This window comes from Eubalaena glacialis, chromosome 6 (genome assembly GCF_028564815.1).
Source record: "Eubalaena glacialis isolate mEubGla1 chromosome 6, mEubGla1.1.hap2.+ XY, whole genome shotgun sequence".
Lineage (NCBI taxonomy): Eukaryota > Metazoa > Chordata > Mammalia > Artiodactyla > Balaenidae > Eubalaena > Eubalaena glacialis.
This window is the reverse complement of record NC_083721.1, coordinates 72775385-72796446: the sequence shown is the minus strand read 5'-3', so window position 1 is coordinate 72796446 and position 21062 is coordinate 72775385. Positions and strand designations below refer to the sequence as shown.

General features: G+C 44.1%; 1 pseudogene; it reads right to left on the bottom strand.

The window, feature by feature from the left end:
- The window catches only part of LOC133092983 (14-3-3 protein gamma-like), a 43043-nt pseudogene extending 22546 nt beyond the window's left edge, over positions 1 to 20497 (bottom strand).
- Between the last annotated feature and the right edge of the window lie 565 nt (positions 20498 to 21062).

The following is a 21062-nucleotide window of genomic DNA, read 5'->3' as shown; positions in this document are numbered from 1 at the left end:
GAGATCTAAGGTTCCCCATAATGGCCATTGAAGTTCTAAATTATCTTTAGTAAGGTTGGTCCATTTAGTCAAAAATGCATCTGAGGAGAGACCATAATTTTTTAACATAAAACCAACCAGGGTCCTTGAAGGAGGGCCACCCTTAGAGCATTCAGATGACCGGGATCATGTATCTCAGAGGTTTTCTTCAGAGCAAAAGGAAATTCCTACATAGCCTGAAGGGGGTGGTTTCAGAGTTGGGAGTTGTGTTTTGTTTCACAGAGTGCCTTTCATGGGATTCTCTCTCTCTCTCTCTCTTTTTTTTTTTCCCCTGGCAGACAGCCTTTGTCTCAGTTGTTTGACCCATGACCCCATCCCTTGTTACACAGAAATTGTCTTGCAGTTGGCAGGCGACCTAATGTCAATCTGGCCTGTCCACAACCAATTTAGCTCTCATGGGAGTCTTGCCTCAAGATCGAAATCTCTCATAACGAGGAGCGGGGAGTGCTCTCGTAGTGTTTATTTGCTTGACCTGTGCCCACTGATTATTTATTTACTTATTCATTCATTCATTCATTCATTTTTGCTCTCAAGAATTCCAAAGGAATTATACCAAAATTCTAGCGTGCTTCCAATAAGAAAACAAACAAGTACTCACCAAAAGGGACAAAGCCTTTAAATAGAGCCCAAGTAAAGTCATGAAGTCAGAGAACTCAACCAAAGGGAGGGACCTCAGAATCTGAGCGGAGACTCACCAAACTGGAAGTCATGGGTAACACATGGAAGCGATGAGTACAAGGGGCTCAGTGCAGGCACCTGGCTGGATTCCGAGGGTCGTCGTCCTTTAGAGGTCGTTTCCTTTGGATCTTACTTCAGACGCCAAGGAATGTTGACCTAAATAAAAAGGTAAAATGAGGCAAGCTCAAAATTGTCAAAAAGATGAGTTTATTCCAGAATAGCAGAAGAATTGCAATTGAGGACATGAAAACTGTAGCAAGCTACAGGCAAGTCTGATGAGGATTTGGGGTAGTCTGTATTTATGCGCAGGGACTGTAGAGAGTGGGGGACTCAGTTAGAATTTGCTAAAATAAAAAACAAACAGAGACCAGCTTTGAAAATTCCCCGAGCAGACAAAACCAGTCCAGTCATACAAACGAAGCTCAATTCAGCTCATTTTGCGAGACCAACCTGACCTGGGTCATTTCTTCTTCATGCCTGTGGAAACTATAAGCAAAAATTCCCAAGGTTAATATGAAGCAACCCCTGATCACCTCCGTACCATTTAAGAAAATTCCAATATTATCACTCTTCTGTTAATCAGGGATTTATGAAAAGTCAGTTTCTTGGTCCTTAAGTTTTGTTTTCCTGGGGGCCCATACGTGAGATTTTCCATGTTATAGCTTCAGGTTCCATTGTACATTGAAATTCTTTCACGGTGGCTTCACCTAGGTGAGCCTCAGTGTATTCACTGGGGAAGAAATAGAATGGTCCCAGTAGACACTTTCTCTTCACAGTGGTACAGTATTTGTAAAGCCAAAATGAGATTCAGATGCAAAAGTACTTAGGACGGCAACATGTGAGGCCCTCACAAGGTGATGGGGAAAGGAGACCTGAGTCTTGGCTCTGCTCAGGCCAGTGGCTGTGGCTGCCCTGACCCCCTACCTCCGAGCCACAGGGATTCTGGCTGACACTGTTCCCTCACCTGGAGGGTCCTTCCTCCAGCCCTCAGTGCACCCACCTGACACCACCTTCCTTTTAGGAAGAGACAGTGTCCCCTGCTTTGGGAATCAGATGGAACTGGTTCACATCTGTACCAGCTAGCATGCTGCATGGTCTTGGTCTCAACAGCTTCCCCTCCTCTTAGGAAAAGTCTGAGATCCTTCAGATGGCTGATGAGACCTACATCTGTACTCCTTGAAGTGTCTGCTTCTGGCTACCTGCCTCAGCATCACTTGAGGAAACAGGTAAAAGTGCAGGTGCTCTGGCTGAGACTCGGTGGAGGGTGGGCTCCAGAGCCAGCCTTGAAATCAGCTCCCCCAGGAGATCCTTATGCTTGCAGAGCTTGAAAACCTGAAGGATCTGACTCCTACCCAGCTCTCTAGCCTCATTCCACTCATTCCCCTGCCTTGGCCCCAATCCCTCTGGCCTTTTTTCAGATCCTTGATTAGGCCAAGTTTCTATTCACCTCAAGGCCTTAGCACATGCCATGGCTCTGCTCACAGCCATCTGGCCCCACCCTTCCCTGGCTAACTCCTGCTCCTCCTTTAGCTCCTGCCTGCCCCCCGCTAAAGTAAGTGCTCCTGCTGTATGTCCCTAGAATTCTCTCTACTTTCTTTCATGGCACTTGTCACAATTTTTTTTTTTTTTTATCTCTTTTCTCTGGCAACTTTATTACGTAACTTTTCAAAATCAACTTCAGTAGATAAAATTTGCATGAAATAAAATGCATGCATTTAAAATTTACAACTTGATGAGTATTAACAAATGAATATTGCCATATATAAGCACCACTATAATTGAGATAACAAATCATTTCTATCACGCCAAAATATGCCTTTTGCAGCCAATCTCTGTCCCAGGAAACCACAGCTCTGTTTTATGTGACTATAGTCTTGCCTTTTCTAGAATTTCATATAAATGGGATTATACATTATCATGCTTTTATATCTGATTTATTTTGCTTGGTCTAATTTTTTTTTTTTTAATCAGTCATCAATTTTATACACATCAGTGTATACATGTCAATCCCAATTGCCCCATTCAGCACACCACCATCCCCACCCCACCGCGGTTTTCCCCCCTCGGTGTCCATACGTTTCACAATTATTATTTGCTTGCCTTTCTGTTTAATATCTGCTTCCAGACCAGACTGAGGAGGGCAGAGACTGGCAGTCTTGCTCCCCACTGCCTTTATCTCTGCTTCTAGTCTCATACCTTGCACAGACAGGTGCTCAATAGACATTATTTGTACAAAAAATTAACATCTGTGTTTAACTTTCTCATCTGTAAAACAGGATAAACACCTACTTCAAAAAGTTTCGATGATTAGAGATAATATATCAAAATGCCAAACATAGTGGATACTAAATAAATCATAGCTTAAAAAAAAAAAAAGACCAGAAAAATTAGATAACCAGCACAAAAGAGCTGGCATAGACCTTTACGCTTAGTAGCAAGTTAATTCCGGGAGGATGGTTCTGTTTTATTCCCCTACCTGTGCAGGAGGTGGCTGGCACAGGTACCAGTTGTCAGGAACCTTTGGAGCCTCTGGGGGAAGGGGGAAGTGAAAGGCAGAGGCTTGTGTGGCTTCGGGCTGCTTGCTGGAGGGACATGCCTCATCCCAGAGCTGGCCGAGGCCCAGAGGAGCTGGCGGGCAGGTGGTGGGCATTGCCTGTGTGATGCACAGAGGCAGACTTCTCTTTGCTCAAGCAGAGGGAAGACAGCATGCTGAGGTCCCTGGGTGAATGTAAGTCTAGCTGGCCATCATGGGCAACATAGCTTAGTCAAGACAAACATGATCTGTGCTGACGCATCTAACTCCACCAGACCAGGGGATCCCCATGGCAGGTGGCTGGGTCTTCCTTCCTTCTTCCTTCCTTCCTTCCTTCCTTCCTTTCTTTGTATCTATCTTTCTTTCTTTCTTCTTTTTCTTTTTTTTGTCAAAGGAGAGTTAAGTATTTATTATCTGATAATGCTTTTAGTTTATTTTTCTGCAATGATTATTTAGGGAAAGAGTGTTTTCAGGGAGGAAAAAGTGACACACTTACAAGGTTCCCGAAATTGGACAGAATGTTTATGAATAGAGCTCTTCCTTTAGGGTTTTTCTACCAGTAAGCTCCTAGCACCTAAATTTTCACATGCTGCACCACGACCTTTCTCAAAATGACTGCCAACTTCTACAACCCAACAGCTTTTCAACCCACACAAGTGAGTGCGGTGGACACAAGGTACAGTGGGGAAGACTCAAGTGAAGAGTGAAATGTCAGTGTAGCCCCCGAAGAAGGAGCTGTGGCAGCTTAAAACTCAGGATGTCTCTGAAAATATCAACACAATCAATGAGATACAAACCTGAATTTTCTCGGTTTTTGGGGTGTATAGTGTTTCTGTTGAAGTGATTCATAATTTTTGTGGTGGATTTAAGTTAAGAAGAAAGAAGGACAAAAATCCCAGAGCCACCTGCCAAGCACCTATTAACCAAAACCTAAAGTAGCTTTGATTCTCCTTAGTCAAGCCTTTTGGCCTAGGAGATAGATAACTGCAAAACCAACCTGAATAAGCTAAATAAGGATGTAAAAGCCAAAATAAAGAAAAATACACAATCAATGGCTTGATGTTACATATGGCTGTAATGCAGAAATACCGTAAACTGCAATTTAGTGTTAATACTGTCAACTAATCAGAAACTTCTGAAAACAGGCAAGGCCTAAACCATAAGAATAAATATAGCTTATATTTTAAGTCTATCAGCTTGGGATTTAAACTATTCCATGTCTGGTAGCGTACACCCTGAAAAAAAAAAATGCACAGCTAAAACAGATGAGACAGAAAGTACCCAAAACTTAAAAGACAAGAGCATATCTCTTAAAGATCAAAATTCTTAGTGGAACCACAGAACTTATTGAAGGAGGGCCATTCCACTTAAGTTTTCTTTTCATCTTAAAACCCTATTTTCCCCAGCTCTATGCACCACCAGTCCCTACCATCAGGAAACCTGCACAACCCTCTTAGATAGTCTCATCCACCAGAGGACAGACAGCAGAAGCAAAAAGAACTACAATCCTGCAGCCTGTGGAACAAAAACCACATTCACAGAAAGATAGACAAGATGAAAAGGCAGAGGGCTATGTATCAGATGAAGGAACAAGATAAAACCCCAGAAAAACAACTAAATGAAGTGGAGATAGGCAACCTTCCAGAAAAAGAATTCAGAATAATGATAGTGAAGATGATCCAGGACCTCGGAAAAACAATGGAGGCAAAGATTGAGAAGATGCAAGAAATGTTTAACAAAGACTTAGAAGAATTAAAGAACAAACAAACAGAGATGAACAATACAATAACTGAAATGAAAACTACACTAGAAGGAATCAATAGCCGAATAACTGAGGCAGAAGAACAGATAAGTGACCTCGAAGACAGAATGGTAGAATTCACTGCTGCACAACAGAATAAAGAAAAAACAATGAAAAGAAATGAAGACAGCCTAAGAGACCTCTGGGACAACATTAAACACAACAACATTCGCATTATAGGGGTCCCAGAAGGAGAAGAGAGAGAGAAAGGACCTGAGAAGATATTTGAAGAGATTATAGTTGAAAACTTCCCTAACATGGGAAAGAAAATAGCCACTCAAGACCAGGAAGTGCAGCGAGTCCCACACAGGATAAACCCAAGGACAAAAACGCCGAGACACATAGTAATCAAATTGGCAAAAATTAGACAAAGAAAAATTATTGAAAGCAGCAAGGGAAAAATGACAAATAACATACAAGGGAACTCCCATAACGTTAACAGCTGATTTCTCAACAGAAACTCTACAAGCCAGAAGGGAGTGGCATGATATACTTAAAGTGATGAAAGGGAAGAACCTACAACCAAGATTACTCTACCCGGCAAGGATCTCATTCAGATTCGATGCAGAAATCAAAAGCTTTACAGACAAGCAAAAGCTAAGAGAATTCAGCACCACCAAACCAGCTGTACAACAAATGCTAAAGGAACTTCTCTAAGTGGGAAACACAAGAGAGGAAAAGGACCTACAAAAACGAACCCAAAACACTTAAGAAACTGGTCATAGGGACATACATATCAATAATTACCTTAAACGTGAATGGATTAAATGCTCCAGCCAAAAGACACAGGCTTGCTGAATGGATACAAAAACAAGACCCATATATATGCTGTCTACAAGAGACCCACTTCAGACCTAGGGACACATACAGACTGAAAGTGAGGGGATGGAAAAAGATATTCCATGCAAATGGAAATCAAAAGAAAGCTAGAGCAGCAATACTCATATCAGATAAAATAGACTTTAAATTAAAGAATGTTACAAGAGACAAGGAAGGACACTACATAATGACCAAGGGATCAATCCAAGAAGAAGATATAATAATTATAAATATATATGCACCCAACATAGGAGCACCTCAATACATAAGGCAACTGCTAACAGCTCTAAAAGAGGAAATCGACAGTAACATAGTAATAGTGGGGGCCTTTAAAACCTCACTTACACCAATGGACACATCATCCAAAATGAAAATAAATAAGGAAACAGAAGCTTTAAATGACACAATAGACCAGTTAGATTTAATTGATATTTATAGGACATTCCATCCAAAAACAGCAGATTACACTTTCTTCTCAAGTGCGCATGGAACATTCTCCAGGATAGATCACATCCTGGGTCACAAATCAAGCCTCAGTAAATTTAAGAAAATTGAAATCATATCAAGCATCTTTTCTGATGAAAACGCTATGAGATTAGAAATGAATTAAGGGGAAAAAACGTAAAAAACACAAACACATGGAGGCTAAACACTACATTACTAAATAATCAAGAGATCACTGAAGAAATCAAAGAGGAAATCAAAAAATACCTAGAGACAAATGACAATGAAAACACGACGATCCAAAACCTATGGGATGCAGCAAAAGCAGTTCTAAGAGGGAAGTTTATAGCTATACAAGCCTACCTCAAGAAACAAGAAAAATCTCAAATAAACAATCTAACTTTACACCTAAAGGAACTAGAGAAAGAACAAACAAAACCGAAAGTTAGCAGAAGGAAAGAAATCATAAAGATCAGAGCAGAAATAAATGCAATAGAAACAAAGAAAAAAATAGCAAAGATCAATAAAACTAAAAGCTGGTTCTTTGAGAAGATAAACAAAATTGATAAATCATTAGCCAGACTCGTCAAGAAAAAGAGGGAGAGGACTCAAATCAATAAAATTAGAAAGGAAAAAGGAGAAGTTACAACAGACACTGCAGAAATACAAAGCATCCTAAGAGACTACTACAAGCAACTCTATGCCAATAAAATGGACAACCTGGAAGAAGTGGACAAATTCTTAGACAGGTATAAACTTCCAAGACTGAACCAGGAAGAAATAGAAAATATGAACAGACCAATCACAAGTAATGAAATTGAAACTGCGATTAAAAATCTTCCAACAAACAAAAGTCCAGGACCGGATGGCTTCACAGGTGAATTCTATCAAACATTTAGAGAAGAGCTAACACCCATCCTTCTCAAACTCTTCCAAAAAATTGCGGAGGATTGAACACTCCCAAACTCATTCTATGAGGCCATCATCACCCTGATACCAAAACCAGACAAAGATACTACAAAAAAAGAAAATTACAGACCAATATCATTGATGAACATAGATGCAAAAATCCTCAACAAAATACTAACAAACAGAATCCAACAACACATTAAAAGGATCATACACCATGATCAAGTGGGATTTATCCCAGGGATGCAAGGATTCTTCAATATACGCAAATCAATCAATGTGATACACCATTTTAACAAATTGAAGAATAAAAACTATATGATCATCTCAATAGATGCAGAAAAAGCTTTTGACAAAATTCAACACCCCGTTTATGATAAAAACTCTCCAGAAAGTGGGCATAGAGGGAACCTACCTCAACATAATATAGGCCTTATATGACAAACCCACAGCAAACATCATTCTCAATGGTGAAAAACTGAAAGCATTTCCTCTAAGATCAGGAACAAGACAAGGATGTCCACTCTCACCGCTATTATTCAACATAGTTTTGAGAGCCCTAGCCTCAGCAATCAGAGAAGAAAAAGAAATAAAAGGAATACATATTGGAAAAGAAGAAGTAAAACTGTCACTGTTTGCAGATGACATGATACTATACATAGAGAATCCTATGTATACATAAAGATGCCACCAGAAAACTACTAGAGCTAATTAATGAATTTGGTAAAGTTGCAGGATACAAAATTAATGCACAGAAATCCCTTGCATTCCTATACACTAATGACGAAATATCCAAAAGAGAAATTAAGGAAACACTCCCATTTACCATTGCAACAAAAAGAATAAAATACCTAGGAATAAACCTACCTAGGGAGACAAAAGACCTGTATGCAGAAAACTATAAGACACTTTTGAAAGAAATTAAAGATGATACCAACAGATATAGAGATATACCATGTTCTTGGATTGGAAGAATCAATATTGTGAAAATGACTATACTACCCAGAGCAATCTACAGATTCAATGCAATCCTTACCAAATTACCAATGGCATTTTTTACAGAACTAGAACAAAAAATCTTAAAATTTGTATGGAGACACAAAAGACCCCGAATAGCCAAAGCAGTTTTGAGGGAAAAAAGCAGAGCTGGAGGAATCAGACTCCCTGACTTCAGACTATACTACAAAGCTACAGTAATCAAGACAATATGGTACTGGCACAAAAACAGAAACATAGATCAATGGAACAAGATAGAAAGCCCAGAGGTAAACCCACGCACCTATGGTCAACTAATCTATGACAAAGGAGGCAAGGATATACAATGGAGAAAAGACAGTCTCTTCAACAAGTGGTGCTGGGAAAACTGGACAGCTACACGTAAAAGAATGAAATTAGAACACTCCCTAACACCATACACAAAAATAAACTCAAAATGGGTTCGAGACCTAAACGTAAGACCAGACACTATAAAACTCTTAGAGGAAAACATAGGAAGAACACTCTTTGACATAAATCACAGCAAGATCTTTTTTGATCCACCTCCTAGAGTAATGGAAATAAAAACAAAAATAAACAAATGGGACCTAATGAAACTTCAAAGCTTTTGCACAGCAAAGGAAACCATAAACAAGATGAAAAGACAACCCTCAGAATGGGAGAAAATATTTGCAAATGAATCAACTGACAAAGGATTAATCTCCAAAATATATAAACAGCTCATGCAGCTCAATATGAAAAAAACGAACGACCCAATCCAAAAATGGGCAGAAGACCTAAATAGACATTTCTCCAAAGAAGACATACAGATGGCCAAGAAGCACATGAAAAGCTGCCCAACATCACTAATTATTAGAGAAATGCAAATCAAAACTACAATGAGGTATCACCTCACACCAGTTAGAATGGACTTCATCAGAAAATCTACAAACAACAAGTGCTGGAGAGGGTGTGGAGAAAAGGGAACCCTCTTGCACTGTTGGTGGGAATGTAAGCTGATACAGCCACTATGGAGAACAGTATGGAGGTTCCTTAAAAAACTAAAAATAGAATTACCATATGATCCAGCAATCCCACTACTGGGCATATACCCAGAGAAAACCACAATTCAAAAAGACACATGCACCCCAATGTTCACTGCAGCACTATTTACAATAGCCAGGTCATGGAAGCAACCTAAATGCCCATCGACAGACAAATGGATAAAGAAGTTGTAGTACATATATACAATGGAATATTACTCAGCCATAAAAAGGAACGAAATTGGGTCATTTGTGGAGACGTGGATGGATCTAGAGACTGTCATACAGAGTGAAGTAAGTCAGAAAGAGAAAAACAAATATTGTATATTAACGCATATATGTGGAACCTAGAAAAATGGTACAGATGAACTGGTTTGCAGGGCAGAAATTGAGACACAGATGTAGAGAACAAACATATGGACACCAAGGAGGGAATGCTGTGGGGGGTGGGGGTGGGGGTGGGGGTGTGCTGAATTGGGAGATTGGGATTGACATGTATACACTGATGTGTATAAAATTGATGACTAATAAGAAAAAAAACAAAACAAACAAACAAAAAACCCCCTATTTTCTAGCAACAAGTTAAAGACAGCTCCACTTGCATTAATCTACAGAACCGTCCATATGCCAGTGTGAGGCTGCTATTCCGATACCAGCACAGCTAGTCTGCCTTTCCACTAGTGGTATTTTGGTAAAAATGTCAAAGACAGGACAGGTCATGGGTTTCTCCCTAACAAGGTCATCCCGTCATCCCTCTCTTTCCCTCCCCAACACGATCCCCAGCTCACGCAAAATAAATAAATAAATAAAGATTGCAGTAGTAGCCTCAGCGTGCGCTGCCAGTCTGCCGGCATCGTCTTGTTGATCACTTGTCCAGAGCGTTAGGTTGTCGCGAGGAGCTGCATATGAGCGTGGAGTCCCTGTAGGAGTCTCCACTGAGAGTGTCAAGCTTGGCAATGGCCCCATTGAAAGTGGTCTTGGCCAAGTGGCAGGCTTGCTCTGTGGCATTCCGGATCTCATAGTAGAAAACGCAGTAGTTAACGGCCAGGCCTAATCTAATGGGGTGAGTGGGCTGCGTGTGCCCTTTGCTGACCTCATGGGCTTCGCTACAGGTCTTCTCAGATGACTCCTCGAAGGTCACCCTCTTCTCTCCAGTGGTGGCTTTGGCCAGGTGCAGTAATAGTCCCCTTTCATATTCAGGTAGAACACTTTGCTCTCATACTGGCTGTCCTGGCAATTCTTGGTCAGGTAGTTATCCAGCAGGCTCAGCTCATCCTGACACACCACCTTCCAGCTCCTTCTCTATTTTTTCACGGTCAGCACGCACCATGTCTACCTTCTCGTTACCCTCTGCAGATGTCTTCTGCTCAGTGCTACTAATGACCCTCCAGGAGGAACGGCGTGCCCCAGCTACACTCTTGTAGGCCACCGAGAGAAGGTTTCCTTCTTCGCTAGACACTGGCTCATTCAGCTCTGTCACGTTCTTCGCGGCCGCGGCCCTGTAGTCCTAGTGCTCCGCCTGCTCCACCAGCCGGGCTCCTGCACCAGTTGCTCGCGGTCCACCGTCTTCACGGGCTGTTTCGGGCCGGGCGAGGAGACCGGGGCGGCCTGGAGCCTGGGTGCCGGAGGGACCGACCCAGGCTGCGGCTAGAGCTGCGACCCTGGGACCGGGCGCGAGGCGTCTGCCGGGTCTTTCTTATTCTCTGGGGGTCTCCCCTGCACCCAGCACAGAGCCGGGCACACAGTGGGTGCTCTCTTAATGATATCGGATGAATCTGTGGATTCATTAATGAGCAAAATGGCCTGGCATGGTGGCTTCAGTCTTGGGGGAGGGTCGTGGGCGTGTGTGTGACACTTTAATGGACCGGGGGCGGGGAGAGGATGACTTAAGAAGAGACAAGGGAGGCAAGGGCCTCAGAACTGGGAGTGGGGGTGGTCAAGGAGTTGAAGGGGTGGGGAGGCAGGCCTGGACTCAGCGAGACTTGGTGGCTGCCTTCAAACGTCTGAAGTGCTGCCCTGGAGGAGGGAGTTGGGGGCTGATCGGGCATGATGAGAAGCCAGAACTCATTAAATATAAGGAAATCTGTCTAACAGTTTGTACTGTCAAACACCAGCACAAAGGTAGTGAGTTCCCCATCACTAGAAGGGCTCAGCCAGGGCTGGGCAGTGCTTGGTGGGGCTACTGTAGAGTAGTGTCTCAAACTTTTTTTTTCCAAACTACAACCCATATAAAAGTATAGTTCATGCTGTAGTCCTCCTCTACACAAGCACAGAGAGTTTTTTAAAATGCGCGTGCTGACCCACTCTGTTCGCATGAGACCCTACTGCCTGGTGCTCAGCACAAGCCTGGGGAATGCATCACACTAGTTGGCCCCAAGGCCCTGTCAGGTCTGGGACCCTGTGGCTGTCTTCTCAAGGAATTCAAACTCCTGTCAATAGTCAGATGAGAAAAACTCATTTAGGAAGGTAAATCTTCATTTTAAAAACTCACAAAACATTTACTCTTTTCTTATAAAAGAGTACTTAGTGTTGAATATACCAAAAAGCAAAAAGAATAAATGTCACCGACCGCTCAGAGAATGCCAATGTTAATATTTAGGTATATTTTATTCCAGGCCTTTTTTTTTTTCTCGTTGTATATAGCTCTTTAAAAAACTTTTGCGATAACATGGCATAAACGATTTTGTGAAAGTTTTACTGCACACTGTTTTATTGTTTTCCGTGATTGCTGTATATTCTTCCACAAGATTATTTTTAATGAATGCATTATATTTCATTGTACTAATGCATCATAAGAACTTAACCAAATTCTAGTTGTCATCAATTAGGCAATTTCCAGTTTTTGCTATGTACGTGTGTCTTAGTATACTTGGCCCGTAATTTCATTTGGATAAATTCCTAGAAGTGAATTTTGAAGAGTAGAAGTAAAATCTTAAGACTTTCATTATATATTAACAAATTACTTTCCAGAAATATACGAATTTATAATCCCAAGAGCAATTATGAATGTGAGCTTCTCCATATGCTCATCAATCCTGGCTATTGTCATTTATTTGAAATCTTTACAAATGTGATTTTTTTAAAAAAATGGTATCTTGTTTTGATTTTACATTTCTTTAAATACTAGTGGGATTGAAAACCTCTGTGTATTTCTTCGTTTATTCATATCCTTTGCTCCCATCTTTATTTTATTTTAAAGTATTATTATTACTTTGTAATAATGATATATGATATTTAATATATAAACAGTAAATATATATATTTATAAACATATAAATATTATGTTTATATATTAAGGATATCTTGCAAATATGTTGCAAATATTTTTCTTTAGTTATTTAAAATTGCTTTTCAAGTTGACTTATGCTTTTTGTTTTACATACAGGGTTAACTTAACCTTCTTTTAAAATATTGCCAAATGTATTTGAAATGTTTGGACTTTGCATGTGATTCTTCTTTCTTCACTGCCCCCTCTGCCTCTTCCCTCCCCACCATGCACACTACAGATGTAGATAAGCAAGTACTCTTTATGGTTGGTGAGGGTTATCTCATTTTCCAACCTCATTTTTTTTCCGCCACTCTCCAGGTCACAGTCAGGTTATGACCATATAGTTAAACAGAAGGGTCATGGGAGAAAAGGCAACTGTGGATATTCTATGTTCTAGATTACTCATCCCTATAATCCCAAACTGCAGCCATGCTGGGGATTCAGGCCCCACTCTCCTTCCAGGGCACAAAGCCCTGTCACCCTGACTCTGCCCAACGTGGGACAGAGGGGGGTTAGCCTGCACTCCTCCTGGTGTCCTTACCCCTGTCCCTGATGGGCTTGTCGGGAAGATTCCAGGGTGGAAAGGCCTTCGAAGCCCTGCCTCTTGGGCCGGGCACAGCCATTCCTGTCTGGGATCGGGCCTCTCACAAGCCCCCAACCTCCATCTGCCTTTCCAGCCCTGACTGCTCCACCAGCACACTCTCTTTCAAACTACAGGTGCTTTCACCATTGGAGGAGGTTAAGTAGCAAGAGTGAAAAGCTGTGGAGAGAGACAGACCTGTGTTCTAACTCTGGCTCTGGCCCCTGTTAGCTGCAAAATCCTGGACAAGTTACTTAACCTCTGAGTTACTCAGAGACGGTTAGTTATCTGCATGCAAGTAATTTATTTACATATATGAGGCAGGACAGCAAATAGGCTGTTGGTAATGAACAAAAGCAAAACAGGATTTTTAAAAGATGGGAGAGGAAAAAATTTTCTGGGAACTGTGATTCTGTTTTTATATTTTCTTTGTCAGTTGATAAGTGGGTGGCTGGGTGAGAGGCCCATTTAGGCAATCAGCCCTGAACAGGCTGGCTAGGCCTTGGAAGGCAGCAGTTTTCATTGTTTATGGATTTCCTGGGAAGCTTGAGAGTTTAGCATGTGGTATACAGGAGGGCAGACTCTGTGAGGTCTGCCATGCCCCTCACGTAGGCGGAGTCCTCACCACTCCCTCATGGGAATCTCTCCCAGTAACCACCTCCCGGGTTAGAACTGTGAAGGCTTTATGGGTAAATACCTGTAAACGTTAAAACAGTACAGTCGGGTCTGCTATAATGCTTGTCTCAGAAATACTAATTTGTTCCAGTGCAATTGATATATGAGGGAACAATTTGAACCTACTGCAAATTTCACATTTGCTGATGAATGATTTCATCTTCCGGAAACACTACGTGAAAGCAGAAATCTGCACCCAGATGAACCAAGCCACCTAGGAATAAAAAAAACACACATGGCCACACCCCAGACATCTCCAGCTACCTCAGTTCACCATATCCTTCCATATCTGGTATCGCATAACTGATACCCTAGACCGTCCACCGTAACATGCAGCCACCCATGTCCAGGAGCCAACATCCCTTCCAACACTCACATCCAGAAGCCAGCTTCAGGCCTTTCTTGAGGTAAAGTGCCATACTTATTATAGTACTGATGAACTTCTTAACCATTCAATGTGTAAAACCATGCTACTGTTTTTACTAGGTGTATTTTTTACCTGTCATTGACAAAGTTTTTGAGTGTTGTGCCCCAACCTCATTTCCCCCATAAGCCCTGTGATTTTTATTCCACGATTTTGCAGAGCGCTGTGAATTTTAGTAACACATATGCAGTACTATAGCCAGGACCAGCTACATAATATGTGGGGTCCAATGCAAAATGAAAATGTGGGCCCCCTTGTAAATAAAAACATTTATTGAGAATCATCAGGGGTCAGGCACTGTGCTGGGCACGGAGACCTGGGGGAAGGGAGTACATGGCACTTGAATGAGTCGCCCTAGTAAACCCAAGGTAGGGGAAAGAGCCAACAAGCTGAGCCAGCTGGACTTGGGTTTCCCTGGTGTCGGATGTTGGGAGACAATTCTCCTTTGGTCTCTCCTGTTTCTGCAAGTCTCGGGAGCAGAGGTACTGACAGCCTTTTGTTCTCCACTATCTTTTCAAAGATGTTTATAAAGTGTGAACAGCCTTGGAAAACAGAGATAGTGTCTCCCTCTGGGACAGAAGGCTAATTTGTTTGCCATCCAATATAATAAAGATAATGTCTACCTTGGGGGAAAGGTTGGGCAGGTTTTCTTGCAGCCCCTTAAAAAGATTGGTGTTTTCTAAGGTCAGGGTTCCTCAGCTATGATACAAATCCATTGTGTCCCAGCATCCACTTGGGCCTACCTCTGCACTGCCCAGTGGGACTTTGGGGGCAAGGGAAGCCAATGTGAACATGAAGTTCAGGCTACTTGCTGCTCCTTGAGCAATAAAGTCCTTTGTCTCTGTCTTCTACCTGAATCCATGAAACTGTGCAGGTCTCTCCAGGAGAGACCAGGAGGAGAGGCCAGGCTGGGGCACTGCGCACCTGGGAAACACCTGACTGAGCAGGACGGCAGGCAAGGAATCTAAGGTTTGCCTGGGAAAGAGCCTCAGCAAAGACCTGATGAATAAGCTTCATTCAAACCCTGAGGCACTGTGAGGACCAGCCAGGTAGAGTTGGAAATGGAAAAGACAGCTGCAGGGAGAAGGGAGCCGGGGCAGGAATCCCTGGGGCAACTTGAGGGAGGGCCTCCTCCTTAGCAAGCAGGTGTAGGCCACCTGGAAGCGTGGTCAGAGCTTCCTGATTTGGGGGTGGGAGATGGCGGCAAAGCCAGTGAGGAAGGGTCTGAGGTCTCAAAGAATCTTTGGGCACCGGAGGGAAGCCGGGAGCCTCTGGCCAGTGCTGTTCCTGTAGAAAGCCCCTCCTCCCAGAGATGACGACTTTCACACCCTGGTTCCCACCTACCTTCCCTCTCTCCCTCCCCTCCACGAACTCAAAGTCCTCCATCCCAGGTAGAAAACAGAAACACCCACCCAAGGAAACCCCCAAACACAAGTGCCTTCTGCACAAAGTCCCCCTCCTAACCCTCGCCTCCCAACACAGCAAGCTGGGAGATGTTGCTCCTTGCAAAGCAGGCTCCTGGGATGCTCCTCAGGCCCTTCTCTGCAATTTCCCTCCTTTCTGAGGCTTCTCTCACTCAGGACAATCATTCTGGATTCCAGCCAGGTACCCAAAGGATTTCACCTCCATTCCAGGAAATTTGGGTGAGTCAGCTGCGAGTACTTCCCACGTTTCTCATAGTGCCATGCAAGCTGGCAGCACCAAACTACTAACACCTTGTAGGAGCCCTGGTTTCACTGCCTCATTTACTCTTATTACCACTCCTTCCACACCCACACCTGGGCTGCATCTGCAGGGGCTGGACTCCTGATCTGCCTCAGTCAGAGCGACCATCTTCCTGTGTTCTGGGGACTCTGCCCACAGCAGCCCTTTCCCGTGGTTTGGTAGTTCAGGGTCTGGCCTGGATGCCTGAATCAAACCTGTAAGTTTGCTCAGCTCTCCCCTTCTGGCCTCCGCATTTTCTCCTTGCCTTCTTCACCCACTGTACTCATCTGATGAAAGGCTGTACTTTAGGTCCTGAGAAGGGAACAAGAAGTCGTTGTTTTTTGTTTGTTTGTTTGTTTTTAATGCATTGGTCATTTATACAGAAACACAGACTCACGGATATGGATAAAAGCACCAGTGAATTTTGATTTTGCCTCTCATTCCTGCCGAGGGCTGGTGGGGAAGGAAGGAGAAGCTCTAACCAAAGAATAAGGGTTTGGGTTTCACGTTCTTCATTTTTTTTTTTTCCTTTGCTTCCAGTTTACTTTGACATCTATAGTAACAAGAGTCATAACATGGGTTTTAATTAAATACCATAAAGCAGTTGGAAAGAAACAACTCCCTTAATTGTTTTACTGGTAGAAAACCCTCTGGTCAAAAATCTCACCTAAACTCAGACACATATATCTGTTGTCACCTTGATATCTTCACTTGAGTATCTCATCGGTACCTCCTACCTCAGTACATCCCCAAACTCGAATGAATGACTGTAGGTCTGATTTGCCAGGTACAGGCTCAGTTTATGTTGTTGTCCCAGTTGCTCCAATGGTGCCTCCTTTCATTTTCAAATGTGTGCTGCTCGGGACAGAAATACTATGGTCACCCTACCGAAAAGAGACTCATGTCTTCCCCTCCTGCAACCTCCCTCCATGCCTCCAACTTACTACTCCACTGATGTTCCCTTTCTCAGTTACTGGCACCATCCTTCCTGTGGCTCAAAGGAGAGCAGAAGAATGACCCTCTCCCATCAAGCCTTGTGGGTTCTATCTCTGAAACCTTTCTCCAACCAAGCATTTCTCCACCTCCCTGCCACTGTACTTCTCCATACACCATCATCTCTTGCCTGGCTATTCTATGAGGCCTCCTCTCTCATCTAGTCTCGCTCCTTCGCAACTTGATTTCCACCTTTTTTGAACCAAAAGTCGGATCGCGTCACCCCTGCTTAAATCCCTGTAATGGTCTCTCATTGCCCTTGGATGAGGAGTGCCAAAAGGAGCAGTCTTTTGTGATAGGCCCTAGCGTGATAGCCTAGTGTGATAGGCCCAACGAACCATGAGTTTCATGTTCTTAATCCTTTAGGCAAAGTACACTGATCTTTACTCCGATGGCATGGGGTGTGGGGGGTCGGGGGGGTCCTCTGAAAGCCAGGTCCTTACAGGTGTGTGCCTGCTCTTGGCAGAGGGGCAAACTAACCAAGGGCGGTGGCCTAACTGTCTCAAAGGGACCGGGGGTTTGGGGTTTGGCTGCCCAGGACTGTTAAAAGCGATCAGACATTCAGGGGCTCTCCAGGCAATAACAGTCATGAAACCTTTCAAAGCATTTTTAGAAAGCCAATCTCACACTTAAATTAGGCTAATACGATAAGTATAAATTATATATACTAGTATATCACATATCACAATGATTTAATAATTATACAATATATATTATTTATTATAAGACATTGGAGCCTACATTTGAAGTCCCGACGTACAGGTTGCATCCAGGGCCTGCAGGCTTTCACTACTCTGTGAGATAGTCTAGTGTCAGAATAAGAAAAGGACTGGCCTCTTCCCTGCCCTTGCATGTTATGCTTCTTAGTAGCATGGATTAGAAAAAAGATTAGGTGGATTCAGTACGATTGCTTCTGATTCTCGGAACCTCATTGTCTCAAACAGGCCCCTCTCCCCCAGCCTCTAAACCACAGTCCTTGAAGAACTTCACTGACTTGCATAATCACTGCATAAAATGAGCTTATCTGCATAAGATTAACACCAACTCGCTGGATCTAGCCTAGCTGACCATCTCCCAGTTTACCAGTTTACCAAGACCCTGGTGGGGATAGTAACCTCACAAGCCTGTGGCCGGGCTTGCCCACCCCCACTGACCATCTCCCTTCCAGAGCGATTCACCCAGCAAGAATCCTACTATAACCCCCTCACTTCCATGAGCTGGCCTCTCCACCCAGAACAACCCCAGACTCTTACTTGAAACCACTTTTTGGCTCTTTTTCTATGTCTGCCTTCCCTGTGGGGGACACTGTTTGTTGAGAACCTTCTACGTGCTAAGCTCATAGGAATGATTATTATTATTCCCATTGTGTAGATGTGGAGACTGAGGTTCAGCTAGGAAGCAGCTGGCCCTCGGTGACTCCAGAGCCCTTGCTCTTTCCCCAGGAGCACTCACTCTGCCTTCGGGGGGCTCACACCCTCCTTCCCCGAAGGAGAACAAGCCAGGTGACTCCTCCCTCAGGCTAATCTCTTGGACCTGGGGCCAGGTCCTGGTAGTTTATTCTGGAGCTGGTACCTCACGACTAAATCAATCTCTAGACTCCAGAATGAATGTGAACTTCATTTCAGTGAAAACTTCATCTTGCCGGCCTTGCGGCCACGTGGGGAGCAGACTTATCAATCATAATCCTCTTGCCTCTCCCTCCCTCCTCTGTCCCAGGGCTCCAGGGCTCCAGGGAGTGTGTGTGGGAACTGGGGAGAGAGAACATTCCAAGCGCACCTGAAGAAGTCATTTCAAGGGGGCAGGGCAAGGTGGGAAGTTACTTTCTCCCATCGAGGGAGCGTCTGGGTCTGTGTAGATGAAAGAGAAAATGTCTGGATCTAGTTCTTCCCTGCCCTTGGAGAGTGCTGTGTGCGCGTGTGCTCGGGTCAGGGGGGGGGCGCGGGGAGTGGGCTGACCAGCCCAGCTGTGGAATGCCTGAGGACAGGGTGGGGTGGTTTATTTTTTAAATATATTGTCCTGTCCCTCACCCCTTGCCCACCCTTATTTTCTTCTCCACGTTGAGAAGGAAACCAGGAAGTGTGACACCTTCACTCAGCTGTAGTAAACCCACACTGGAGAGCGAGTGCAAGGCTGAAATCACGGTGGCGGTGGCTGGGGTAGGTGCGGTTGGCTCCAGCTGGGCCCCTGCTCTCCTGCTGTCTCCACTTCCCTGGGCAGTGGAGGGTGGTCTCGGCATGGCAGGAGGCCGCCAGGCTGGGGGCTCCTGGGTTTGCTGCCTGCCCAGCTTCCCCACTCCCCTGGAAAGTTAGATCAGGTGATTAGTCCCCCCCATTTCCCTGGGTCACCCAGCCTGGCTTGTGGCTCAGGCGTGAAGAGGGCAGGCGTTTGGGAATTTCCAGGGCCAGCCCTGGAGGGGGGGAAGTGGCTCACCTGCCGAGCTTCCCTGCGGAGGCCGTCTGTCCTCTACCGTAACGACCCACACGTACCCTTCGCAAGCTTTTTTCAAAGAGGTTTTATTGGGCTGGATAAGTGTCCCCCCAAACTCATGTCGCCTCAGAATGTGACCGAATTTGGAAATACAGTCTTCACGGATGTCATCAGCTAAGTTAAACTGAGGTCATACTGGATTAGTGTGGGCAGTACTCCAATGACTTTTGTCCTTATAAGAGGAGAAAAGAGACGGAGACACACAGCGGGAAGATGGCCATGTGGTGACGGAGGCAGAGACTGGAGTGATGCAGCTGCAAGCCAAGAAATGCCAAGGATGCCGTCAACCACCAGACGGTAGAGAAGGCAAGGAAGGATTCTTCCCCGGAGCCTTTGCAGGGAGTGTGCTCTTGCCAGCAACTTGATTTAGGATTTCCGGCCTCCAGAGCTGGGAGAGAATACATTTCTGCTGTTTTAAGCCACCAAGTTTGTGGTACTTTGTCACGGCAGCCCTAGGAAACGAATACGAGAGAGATCCTCTTGGACTGCCCTCAGTGGGTCTGTTCCATTGCTCAACATACACCCAGACCTCAGGACCGCAGACCCAGAGGGCCTATCAGTAAATGCCCCTCCCCCCATACCTAGATCCCTCTAGATTGTGACCCTGTGAGGGCAGGGGCTATACCTTATTCATCTCAGCATCCCCTGTGCTGGGCACAGTGCCTGGCACACAGGTTCACAGAATAACAGGGCTGTTGGAGTGCCAGGCTGACCCTGAGTTTTGCTGCCTCCACTGTACCCTGGGGAGCAGGGCTTGCTGGGCCTCCCTGGCTCTGCTCCCCTTCCCTCCCCTTGGCCGACCCCTCCAGCTTCGGCTAGTTCCTCTCCGCAGGGAGCTGGGGAGAAGGAGAGGACCTCACTTCCCAGCTAGGTTTTGCTCCAGGACTATTTCCATTTTCTTCTTCTCTGATCCTCTGGTTGAATTCCCCCACCCCATCCCCTTCTCTTTCAAATTCCTTCTGGATTACTTTCTCTAGAATATCACCTGGGCTATGTATCAAGTCTCAGTTCTTCAAATGAGAGGCCTGGCAGCTGGTCCTGGATCAGGGCTGGGAGCTCACCCAGGAAGGCATCCTTGAGGGACTCTGTTTCCCAGTCCACCTGCAGAGTCCTTAATCCTCCCATCATTTTAGCTCACCTGACTAATGATCTCATTTTACTGTTGGTTTTGCCTCTACCGTTAGACTGTCAGCATTAGACCCCAAGTGTCTGAGAATACGCTCACACCCTGTAGACTTAGCTAATTCATGTTCATTGACTTCCTGCTGTAGGAGAAGGAAGATCAGAGCAGTGTAGCAAAACATACCAGTCCTGATTCTTGCTTAAGGAAATGAGCTTAAATAGGCAATCACCTCTGCATTACTTGTAATAGGGACAAGTAAATAGCCTGTGTCCAACTTAATTAAATAAATTATATGGCAGTCCACTCAATGGAACATTATGCTGACTTTAAAAACGTGTGCGTGAAGTGTTTCATAACAATGAGAGGAAATGTTTAGGTTTAAAGTTATGTGGAAAAGTAGAATCCAAATTTATCTATGATGTGATAGATTAAAACTATGTATATGAGCTATTCCTGGAGAAGTAGCTAGAAATCTATCAGTGTATTAAGAGGGGTTTTTCAAACGTACTGATGATGTTTTTCTCCTCTCTACTTTTAAATATTTTCCGTATCTGCTATCGTGAGCAT